Below are 12,930 nucleotides of genomic sequence, written 5' to 3'. Positions count from 1 at the left end.
GCATATATAGGATACTCATGGCCCTATTTTCTATTGTCGGTTGTCTTTATCCATTTTAAGTGTATATATTGCAATAAATAAATATTTTTATACTCTATTATTGAATAATTAATACATATTAAATATATTATATATAATGAAGCGTTACTTGTCAATTTTTTTTTATAGAAGAGGCAGGACGAAGCACATTCACTTTAATAGTCAATCATTGGCTTAATTGCTCGAGTTTTGTTTTGGAACTCTAGTTAGCGACGAAGAGCTTGTTTTTATAAAATATATAGACAAGAAATTTAGCTATCCTTCATAAGAATTTTGTTCCTCAGGACACACTAGTAGCTTTTGGCTTTGAAATCAAAGGTGGGGCAAATTGCATTACATACGCATGGTCCACCTATGCACACAATCAATAAGGGCAAACCAAGCAAATGCATCCAACACTTTGCAAATTGGCCAAATTTCCCACTCAGTTTCATTGAGATTTTTCTAATCTACTTTATATGCAAGGAAATATCTTCAAGTCAGCTCTTTTCATTTAAAATGAAATAAATGGGACTTATCTTTTCTATCATAGAGAGGTCCAACTAAATAAATAGTATAAAATAAGGACAATAAATGAGGTCTTAAAAGACAAAACAGAACAAAAAGAAGTATTAAAATTCAACACCAGTCTCATTTATCACCAAAATAAAAAGAACCTCAATTTCAATTGAGATAAGTTATTTAATTACAGCATATCAAACAACATCTGAAAAGAAAACCCAAAACAGTTTAAGAAATAGAATGAGGAAGCACATTAGTACCTTATTAAAGTGAAATTTGGAAGGATTGAGGCTTTTAATCTAAATATGTTTGACTGGAAAATTAGATAATGAATTAATGTGACCCAAACAATAATAAGAATCACACAAAGAACACAAGATTTTCGTGGATTGATTAATATGATCTATGTTCATAAGAATAGAGAGAATTTGTATTCCTTTAAGATCTGTTTGAGAGAAAACCTAATAGCATAACTCAAACAATAACTGATTTCTAAATAAATACAAAGTTGTCTGGCGCTACGTATTTTATTTTTCGACTTTGTATATCTAATATTATGGGTATTCGTGATTCGGATTGATCGGTTTAACCTTTATACTAATTTAAACCATATTAGTTGGATTATATTTATTTAAAATTGAATTACTATTTAAAATTAAAAAATTAAAAAATTTAAATTCATTAATCTTTAATTGAGTTTAATTTTAAAAATATAATCTGAAAATTAAAATTAAAATTTATATAAAAATAAAAAAATCTTTAATAACAAAAGTAATTATACAGTTAGATTAGATGAATAGATAGAGTTAAATAAGTAAAGTCCAAAAATTCAATATTACTTTTTGATGAGAAAGTATATATATATGTATATGTATATGTATTAAAATGATATAATTTTATATAAATCATGTATTATATATATATTTTAATTTTTAATTTTATATTTGGGTGAGTCGGATTTCACTATAATTTATAATCTTAAGACTGAATCCAATCTTGTTTTACTCGATTTTAGATATTTTTAAACCATCTTCAAACCAAGAAAGTTTAAATCCAATAAATTAATTTCGATTCTTAACGATTTTTTAGGTTGGTCGAGTTATCAGTTTGGTTGAACACCCCTACTCAGTATTGCGCTAGCAATGGCTACGATGACTACAATGAAGATTTCATCTAATCAGGATTGACAATTCGTGACATGTCGTGTTGAGATACATCTATAACTTAAAAATAGCTAACCCGGATATAACCCATCTAACTAATCGTATCAAACTGAAACACGAATACATTTATTAACTATATTAAACGGATCCACCCGTATATCCGATTTAATAAAATAAATTTTTAAAAAGGCTAATAACCTAAAAGATTATCTAACTTTTAAGGTTTTAACAATTCTTTTTTTTTTAAACCAATAATTTCATTAACAGTAATAGTCATACATAAAAAAAATCAACAAGAAATGTTGGAGGGATTGAAACCCACTCCTGCGCTTCTAACACAAAATGAGTAGCCTGAGCAACATGATGGGCCACCATGTTCGTAGAACGCCTAACAAATCTTAAGTGGACATGACTAAAATGCATTAACAAAGCTTTGCAATCATCAACCAGCAACTGGAACTGAGAATTGTTGTTGGAGTCTCGAATATCCTTGATTACATGAAGAGCATCATATTCTATAATAACTTTATCCGAGCCTTTCGCGTAAATCCAACTCAGTGCTTCTCTAATACTCATAGCTCAGCTTCCGTTGGCGAGAAAAGACCAGGAACCGAGCTACATCGGGCCATCACAAAATGCTCTTCTGAGTTACGGATTAAACATCCCAGCCCCAACTTTTTTTTAGCAGAAAACACTGCGGCATCGATATTAACCTTGAGCCGGTCATCACTTGGCTTGGTCCACACTACATCTCCCTCCTTCAGGCACCTCGCACCCTGATTCATACCCAAGTTAGCTGATTGAGCTATAACCACTGAAACAATAGGTTCCCTGCCGAGCTCAAGATATAAGAGACTGAACTAGACTTCGAATTCCATACCCAGCTGTTCCTAGCGTTCCAAAGGGACCAAGAAATCATAGCGAAAATATCCCAATACTCAGAGGAGTTAATATTAAAAAATGGGCTCACCCAATAACATGCACTTGCAGACGCAGGTAGACACACATTCAATCTAGCAGCACTCTAAACATCCCTAGCCAGTGGACAAAAGCATAAGACATGTATTACGGTCTCAGCTGCATTTTGGCAAACAGGACAGCTACCGTTCACAGGAATATGCTTTAGAATCAATTGATCAGCAGTAGGTAAACATCCACTACATACATGCCACATAAAATTTCGTCCTTTGCTGGTATTTTCAAATTCCAGATTCTCCTTCATACAGGATTAATCTGACTATTTCTTTCACCGTGAATAAGTCGATACAGCTCTTCACCGTGAAAATCCCTTTTGGGTCCCTAGACCAGGTCCACCCATCCTCCGCATTCCTCCAACTCAAGGTGATCCTCATAATTTCTTGTACATCTATTTCATAAAACATCTGCATCCCATTGATGCTGACCCGTCTCCATAAGGCTGGACACTTTCTCTTCCTCAAGCCCTTCAACTACATCGGAGGTCACAAAGCCGTTATTACCATTTGATAACCAGGGATCAGTCTATATTGAAATATCCTCCCTCCTCTCAACTCTTTTTCTAACTCCACGGGCTACAACCTCTTTAACTGCCATTATACTTCGCTATACATAACTCGAGTTGTGACCAACTGTAGCTTCAAAAAAAGAGGACTTTGGGTAGTATCTTGCCTTAAACAACCTCGTCACCAGAGCATTTGGACTAGTAATAAATCGCCAGGCTTGCTTACCAAGCATTGATAAGTTGAACTCCTTTACTCTTTTAAACCCCAATCCCTTATTCACCTTTGGTTCACACATATTGGCCCAATTCCTCCACCGAACCCTCGATTTTGACTACTAGATCTCCCCCACCAATAAGAATTCATCATACATTCTAATTCATCACATAAGTCCACTAGTAACAGGAAACATTTATAACGTAGTTTGGGACTGCTTGTGCTACAGTCTTGAGAAGGATTTCCTTACCCGATTGTGATAGATTCTTATTCTTCCAACCTTGGAGCTTCTGCCACACACCCTCCTTAACAAAACACAAAACCTCCTTGTTCCTCCCAATTAAGGAAGGAAGCCCGAGATAAATCCCTTGATCCGTGACACACTTCACATTTAGAAGATCACGAACACTCCTTCTCGATTCCTCACCAGTATTCTTACTAAACGTGATAGCTGACTTATTATAGTTTACAGTTTGGCCCGACGCGGATTTATGCTGTTGTTGAGATACGATGACATAATGTTTAATGCAAGTATTTATATAATAAAATATTTTGTTATTTTCCGTTTCAGCGACAAACTTTCTTAAATAATGAAAGTTTAATAAACCTCTAGCATAACTCATATATAAATATGTTATATCAACTAATGAAAAATATGAAAAAAAAATTCTACTCCATGCCAATAAATGATATCAGAACTTTCTTGATCCTGTGGGACTGTGTGAGTGTCTAAAGAGAAAACTAAAAATCATTTTATTTTTCAGTTGATTTACTTCATCTTTTCTCTTTTCTAATGACTTCTAGCAACACTTTCCTTGCACCTCCTCACTTTAACGGCAAAAACTATCATGTATGGACTGTAAAAATGAAGGCTTATCTTAGATGTCTTGGAGTATGGCAGAATGTGGAAGAGGATAGAGCTATTCCTCTTCTAAAACAAAATCCAAAACTGCATCAAATAAGGCAGCATGAAAAGGAAGTTGCCAAAGCTCCAAAGGCCATGTCCTACATTCATGCAGCTGTTTCAGATCCTATATTCACCAAGATCATAGCTTGTGAATCAGCGTATGAGGCTTGGGAGGAATTGAAGACAGAATTCCGAGGATCTGATAAGACAAGACAAATATAAGTTTTTAATCTGAGAAAAGAATTTGAGCTGTTAAAGATGAAAGATATAGAGAAGGTGAAGAACTATGTGGATAGAGTCATGAAGATAATCAATCAGATAATGTTATTGGGAGAAGAGTTGGAAGAGAGGAGAGTTGTTGAAAAGGTTATGGCGACTCTTCTAGAAAAATTCTAAGCAAAAATTTCTTCTCTTAAGGACTTTTGGGACATGTCTCAAATAATTTTGCCAGAGCTAACAAATGCTTTACTGGCTGTTGAACAAAGAAAAGCACTCACGGAAGAAGAAAGTGTAGGAGAAAAAGCACTTGTAGTAGTACAAAAGATGAGTTCAAAAGAAGGAGGATCAAAGAACCAGACTGTTCACAAGAAGGGAAAGAACAAGAAAATTGGAAGATGGAGAGGCCAAAAGGATAAATATCCACCTTGTCCCTACTGCAAAAAATCAAATCATACAGAGAACTATTGTTGGTTCAGGCCTGGTGCTCAGTATAAGATTTGTAAACAATTTGGTCATACTGAGAGGGTATGTACAATAAGAAATGACCAGCAGACATAAGCACAACCAGCTCAAACAATAGAAAATAGTGATTATCAAGAGGAGAAGTTGTTTACTGCCACTAAAGTTGAAGAATGTGGTGTTTCAGTTGAAAGTGTTGATGTATGGCTAGTTGATAGCGGATTCACGAACTACATGACAACAAGCTTAAAAAGCTTTGAAGATCTTGATATGAACTACTCCTCAAAAGAGAATTGGAGATGGAAGACTTGTTAACGTTAAAGGCAAAGGAGCAGTCTGTGTGCAAACTATCTCAGGTACAAAACTTCTTACTAATGTTCTCTTTGTGCCTGAGATAAATCAAAATTTATTATTAGTTTGTCAATTATTGAAAAATAATTATATGCTGGTGTTTAAGAATGGAACTTGTAAAGTCAGTAGTCCCATTGGCATGAGAATGTTCTCAGTTAAAATGAACAAAAGAAGTTTTCCATTGACTTGGAAAATGATTGAGCTTGAATCTTGTCTCAGTCTTAAAGAAGAAACATTACTATGTTACAAAAGATTTGGTCATGCAAATCTTAAAACACTATAATTAATTTACAAAAAGAATTTAGTCTCTGGAATGCTACAAGTGATTGAAAACACCAGTGTATGTGACACATGTCAGCTTGGAAAACTCAGCCAATTGCCATTTCCTGTCGGTCAAGCCTGGAGAGCTTCTACAAAGCTTGAACTGATTCACATAGATGTGTGTGGACCAATGAGCACTCCTTCCTACAGTTGTAGTAAGTATTTTCTATTGTTTATCAACAATTACATCATATATTGCTGGGTATATTTTCTCAAACAAAAGTCAAAAATCTTTCAGACGGTTCAAGAAATTCAAAGCCTCTGTTGAAAAATAATCTGGTTTTTTAATCAAAACTCTAAGGTCTGATAATGAAGCTGAATATACGTCTAACCAGTTCAAAGAATATTTGAAAGATGTTGGCATTCATCATCAACTAACTATCACTTACACACCTCAATAAAATGGTGTGAGTGAAAGAAAGAACAGATCGGTGATGAACATGGCAAGGTGTCTTTTGTTTGAAAAGAATCTACCAAAAATTTTGTGGGCTGAAGCAGTAAACACTGTTGTATACTTGCAGAACAGATTGTCAACGAAGGCTGTGAATGGAAAGACGCCATTTGAAGCATGGTTTGGAGTCAAACCACGCACCTTAAAGTCTTTGGCAGTGTTTGTTACTCCCTTATTCCTGAAGAAATAAAAGGAAAGCTTGATCAAATAGCAGAAAAATGAGTATTTATGGGTTACAGTATTGAATCTAAAGGATACCGAATTCTTAATCTCATTTTTCAGCAAGTGTATACCAACAGAAGCATAAAAGTTGATGAAGAAAGTGAGTGGGACTTGAACAAAATGGAGTCTTCTACTCTTAAACAACTTGTCAGTTATAATCAGCATTAACAGTTTTCAATAGCTAATCATGATGACTCTAAAGATGAAAATGAGCATCGCTGTTAGAGGCATAAGAACCTTAGAAGACATATACAATCGATGAAATATTGCTTGCTTGGAGCCCACAATACCAGAAGAAGCTTTAAAAATTCTCAAGTGGAGAGTAGCCATGGAGGAGGAGTTCAATAGGATCATAAAAAATAAAACAATAGGTTTTAGTGCCTCGACCGGTTAATAAACAAGTAATTGGAACAAAGTGGGTCTTCAAATTGAAACTGAATCCAGATAGCTCCATCAACAAGTACAAAGCAAGACTTGTTGTAAAAGGGTATGCTCAACAACAAGGAATAGACTTTACCGAGACCTTTGCACTAGTAGCAAGGTTTGATACGATAATATTAATCCTTGCATTACCAACATGCAATGGATGTCAAGCATTTCAGCTTGATGTGAAGTCTGCCTTTCTTAATGATTTATTGGAATAGCAAGTCTTTATTGAGCAACCTGATGGTTTTAATGATGGAAGTAATCGAGTATGCTTGCTGAAAAAAGCTCTTTACGACTTGAAACAAGCGCCAAAAGCCTGGTATGCTAGAATCGATAACTATTTGTTGAATGTAGGTTTTAAGAGAAGCTTGAATGAAGCGATTCTTTATGTTAAAGATCAACAACATGAAGTCATCATCGTCTCTATTTATGTAGATGATATTTTGGCGATTGACAGCAATTTGAAATCAATTGAAGGTTTCAAGCTAAAGAAGCAGCAAGTGTTTGAAATGAATGATCTGGAAAAGATGTATCACTTTCTTGGAATGGGATTATTCAGAGTGAAGAAGGTATTTTTATGTCTCAAAATAAATATGCTCGGGAACTTCTCAAAAAAATTTGAACTCAACAAAGCCAAATTAGTAAGCACGCCTGCAGTCCATGGTGAGAAGTTGAAGAAAATTGATAATTCTCAATCTATCGATGTTTTAACCTATAAATGCATGGTTGGTTCGTTGCTTTATCTGTCAAATTCCATACCTAAAATCATGTTTGCTACCAACTTATTGTCAAGATTCATGAATGCACCTTTAGGAATTCATCTTATTGCAGCAAAAAGGGTGCTGAGATATATTCATGGAACTAGTGATTTTGGTTTGTTATATATTCATGGAATTCATCTTATTTACAGACAGTGATTGGGCTGGAACGGATGAAGACATGAAAAGTACATCAGGTATTTCTTCTCACTTGGTTTTGCTGTTATTTTTTGGGGAACAAAGAAGCAAGCTTCAGTTGCACAGTCAACGGCCGAAGTAGACTACATTGCTGCATCTGCCACTATTAACTAAGCTATTTGGTTAAGAAAGATTTTTATCTAATTTAGGATTTCAGTAAGAAAAACCAACAGAAATCCTTTGTGATAACAAGTCAGCTGTGGCTATGGTGAAAAATCCAGTGTTTCATGGCAAGACAAAGCACATCAAGATTAAATTCCATGCCATGAGAGAAGTTGAAGAAGAAAAGGAAGTTCTGATCAAGCATTGTTGTGTTGAAGACCGAGTTGTTAATGTCTTTACAAAGGCATTGTAGAAACAAAAATTTGAATTTCTTAGATCATGTCTTGGTGTGTGCAGCATTACTTGCATCAAGGAGGAGTGTTGAGATATGATGACATAATGTTTGATGCAAGTACTGATGTAATAAAATATTTGGTTATCCTCCATATTATATTAGGTAATGTTTTAATTAATGTTTGGTGTAAAATATGGAGGAGCTTATTTCTAGCTTTTATTTTATAGACAAACTTCCTTAAATCATGGAAGTTTGGTTAACAAACCTCTAGCATAACTCATGTATAAATATATTATATCAACTAATGAAAAATGTGAAGAAAAAAAAAACTTATGCTCCATGCCAACACATACATGCTAAAAACCTCCTTCACTACATTAGCTTCCAAAATTGATGCTCGAAAAAATAGGTAATAATCATCCGCGAAAAAAAGGTGGCTTATAGGAGGGGCGTCTCATGCTACTCGACATCCATGAATCAAGCCCCTTTCCTCCTTGCTCTTGAGCATCCTACTTAACCCTTCAGCGCAAAGAATAAAACGATGGGTGGATAATGGATCCCTTTATCTTAGGCCCCTTGATAGGTCATAAATAGTTATACTTATTGTGTTTAATTCTCTTACATTTTGATCGGATAATGTGCTTAGTTGTAGAAATTGTGTTTATTCTGATCTAGATGGTGAAATATCAAGGATTGAGTGAAATTTAGCCAAAAGATATATTTTAAAGCATCACTTGTCAAAAACCAAGTCTTTTAAAGGAAAAGCAAGAATTTGGGCAGAAGACCATTTTCAATAAGGCGTGACCATGCCTTGCAACCTATGAGCTGCTGAATGTTGCAAAAGAGAGCTTCGAATTTTTCAGAGATAAATTTGTGGTGGACCCATCTTTAGTTAATTTCCTATATTTTTTGAAGTGTTGATAAAGAGAACTTTCTCCCATGCATTTAGGATTTTAATTTGCTTAGATTACTCTTTATCTTATCCTTCCTTATAGGGATAAGATCATATAGGCAGTTTATTTTTTTTTAATAAGGATTCTCTTATTTGGGTTTAGGTTTAACTTCCTATATAAGGAGGCTAGTTCTACTAAGTAAAGGGGGGGTTGAGTACTTTGAGATTCAGATTCTTATTCTTCTTCTATTCTCGACAATTATTGTGATTTCTTACTCTACCATGAGTGGCTAAGTTTTTAGTTTCTAATTCAAGAGTGAATAAATTCCAATTGTGATTTTGTGAGACTTTGTGCTTAAGAGAATTCTTCTTTAATTCAAGTATTCTTTATTTCTTGTTCTTATTATTCTTGAATTATTGATATTGATTGAACTGATGACTCAACTTTGATATTGACTTTTCTATTGCTAAACTTTGAGTTTGTGATCCGTAATTGTCATGAACGATTGACACAAGTAACAAGGAGCTGGCTCATGTGTGTGTGATTGCGGCTTATTCGAATTACATAGCTTGCATGATAGGCTCTAGGGAAATAAAGGAACAAGGTTAATTCAATTACAGTTATCTTAATTAATTAATGTTAGTTTAGTCATTATTCTTAATGTTATCATTAAGTTGATATGGAACGCTATCGTGTCCGGTTGACTAATGGTAAGTTTTGATTTGGATGTTGGGTTTGAGTCAATTGTATTAGGAGAATTACACTTGTTGCGATTTTTCGAATAAGTAGACTAAGTACTTGAATAGAAGAATTGATATTTTAGCCTATGATCATGATTACAATTGAATGGAATTAGCACTCTTGAAATTGAAAATTTGTTAAGATTGATTTTTATTTACTTTAGTATTCAGCCTTCATTATTTTCTGCTTATTTATGATTTTGATTCAAACATTCAAAATCTCCCCTTTTTATTTTACTTTGAGAAGCTATCCACATTGGTTCCATTGGGATTCGACCTGGTTTCACTATTTCTATAAGTTAGTTTAGGAAAATCAGTAATTTATTTTGAAGGGCTTCGACAACCCGTTCAAATTTGGCACTGTTGTAGGGAACCTATTTTAGTTTCTTATTGATTAATTTATTTGTTTATGACTCGTTCTTCTTAAGATATTGATTTACAGTTTAATCCTGAAATTGAGAAGACAACACGTCAATTAAGAAAGGAGACTAGACAAAGAAAAAGTTGTCTCATAGAGGAGTTGGAAATAGATTTGGCTATTGGTGACACATCTATTTTTCAAGAAGTTACAAAAAACATGGCGAACAGATTTAAATCAATAACCTTTATGCATTATATTTCCCAATATTGCAGTTGATTTTGAATTAAAATTTGGTTTAATTCACTTACTCCCTTCTTTTCATGGATGTGCAGGTGAAGATCCTCATAAACATTTGAAAGAATTCCATATTGTATGCTCCGGAATGAAGCCACGTGGTGTGACAGAAGAGCAAATAAATCTTAAAGCTTTTCCCTTTTCTTTGAAGGATAAAGTAAAAGATTGGCTCTATTATCTACCCTCCGGTTTAATAACAACATGGAATAAGATGAAAAGATTGTTCTTAGACAAGTTCTTTCATGCAACAAGAGTTGCCAACATCAGAAAAGAAATTTGTGGCATAACACAATTTATTGGAGAAACATTGTATGAGTATTGGGAAAGGTTCAAGCAACTGTGTGCTAAATGCCCACATCATCAAATCTCTCCGCAACTCCTAATCCAATACTTCTATGAATGATTATTGCCAATGGATAGGAGTATGATTGATGCAGTAAGTGGTGGAGTTTTGGTACACAAGACACCTGAAGAAGTCAAGCAATTGATTTCAAACATGGCTGAGAATTCTCAGCAATTTGGCATAAGGGCTGATGGAGCTACAAGGCGAGTTACTGAGGTAAGCACTAAAAATCTTGAAAATCAAATTTCTGATTTAACTGCTTTGGTTCGTCAAATGGCTGTAGGGCAATTGCAAATGGCAAAAGTTTGTGGAATATGTTTGGTCCAAGGACATCCTACCGATATGTGCCCAACATTGCAACAAGACTCGATACAAGAGGCTAATGCTCTAGGCGGATTTGCTGGTCAACCTCAAAGAAAGTATGACCCTTTTTCCAATCATTATAATCCTGGATGGAGAGATCACCCGAGTTTGAGCTATGGAAACCAAGGAGGACAACAAAAATATCCTTCTTAGAATTTCAATAGACAACCTCAAGCTTCAAATTCAGGTATATTTTTGGAAGATATTGTTGAAAATCTTGCTAATAATAATCTTCAATTTCAATAGGAAACAAGGTGAAGCATTCAGAATTTAGGCAATCAAAAAACTCAATTGGCTACATCAGTTAGTAAATTGGAGGCCCAAAATTCTGGAAAACTACCTTCGTAACCAGAAATAAATCTAAAGGAGAACGTTAGTGCAATTTTTCTAAGAAGTGGAAAGGAGATTCCTTCAGACTCGATTCCACTTAAGGAAAGTGAACTTAGCAAGGAAAATGAAGAAGACGCTTCTTCCAAGGTATTATGTAGGGTAAAATTTGATCCTCCCCTATCTCTTTCATCTCACACTCCATTACCTCGTTTTCCTAGCAGATTAGCAAAACCAAAAGAAGATGAGCAAGAAAAGGAGATCTTAGATACATTTAGGAAGGTGGAGATAAATATCCCACTATTGGATGTTATCAAACAAATTCCTAAATATGCAAAGTTCTTGAAGGAATTGTGCACCAACAAAAGAAGAATGAAGGAAAAGGAGAAAGTAGTGGTAAGTAAGAATGTGTCGGCAATCTTGCAAAAAGAATATGCCAGAAAAATGCAAAGATTCAGGTATGTTTTCATTACCTTGTGTTATTGGTAATATGAAAATTAAGAGTGCCATGTTAGATTTGGGAGCTTCCATTTATTTTCTATTTATCAAGATTTAAAACTAAATGACTTTGCAAAAAACTGGTGTAGTGATTCAATTAGCTGATCGTTCTTTCATTTATCTCCTTGGGGTAGTTGAAGATGTTTAAGTGCAGGTTAATGAACTCATATTTCTTGTCGACTTTTACATTTTAGAAATGGATGACAATTCTTCATCAAAATCAGCCTCAATTTTGTTAGGACAACCATTTATGAAAACTGCTAAGACAAATATTAATGTAGATGAGGGTACTCTCTCCGTAGAATTTGATGGAGAGATTGTTAAATTTAACATTTTTGATGTAATTAAATACCCTAATGATTTACATTCTCTTTGCCATATTGATGTAATTGATCCAATTGTGCAGGAAGTATTTGCAAAAGAAAGTGTTAGCGATAAGCAAGAATTAGATGCACAATCTAATTTAGAAGGAATTGATTATGAGATTGGTCAAAAAGTATTATTATATAATTCTCGACTAAAGTTTATGCCTGATAAGTTTCGTTCTCGATGGATCAGTCTATTTGTTGTTACTAATATGTTTTCCTATGGTGCAGTGGAAATTAAAAGCTTGGATTCAAATAAAATTTTCAAAGTGAATGGTCATAGATTGAAAATCTTCCATGAGGATGAAATTACTCCATGTCTCATTAGTTTTCCTTTGGATCACTCCACTTATTTGGATGACTCAAATATTTCATCATTCCGTCGAGTATAACGACGTTAAACAATTGCGCCATTGGGAGGAGACTAATTTATTTTTATTTATACTTTTTATTTTCTTTCACTTAATTTATTTTATTTTCTAGTATTTTTTCTTCTTTAATGAAGAAGTTCAATTTTTTTCTGGCAGGAGACTAATTTCAATAAGGCATGACCACGCCTTTTACAGCTCTCCTAGAAGCATTAACTGAATCTTTTTTTACAGAAGCTCGTTTCTTATAAGGTGTGACCACGCCTTGTTTCCAAACATCTTCTGTTTTTATTTTTATTTTTAAAAAAAAAAACTACACTTCAAGTTACAGA

General features: G+C 34.1%; 1 non-coding gene across 1 annotated transcript; it reads right to left on the bottom strand.

Annotated features, from left to right (window-relative positions):
* Positions 1-10,593: 10,593 nt before the first annotated feature.
* On the bottom strand, positions 10,594-10,700 carry LOC112535540. Its single transcript, XR_003079652.1, has one exon. It is a non-coding gene; the product is annotated as a small nucleolar RNA R71 (small nucleolar RNA).
* Between the last annotated feature and the right edge of the window lie 2,230 nt (positions 10,701-12,930).

This window comes from Ricinus communis, chromosome 3 (genome assembly GCF_019578655.1).
Source record: "Ricinus communis isolate WT05 ecotype wild-type chromosome 3, ASM1957865v1, whole genome shotgun sequence".
Classification (NCBI taxonomy): Eukaryota; Viridiplantae; Streptophyta; class Magnoliopsida; order Malpighiales; family Euphorbiaceae; genus Ricinus; species Ricinus communis.
The sequence above is the reverse complement of the archived record's forward strand: the minus strand, read 5'-3'. Positions and strand labels throughout refer to the sequence as shown.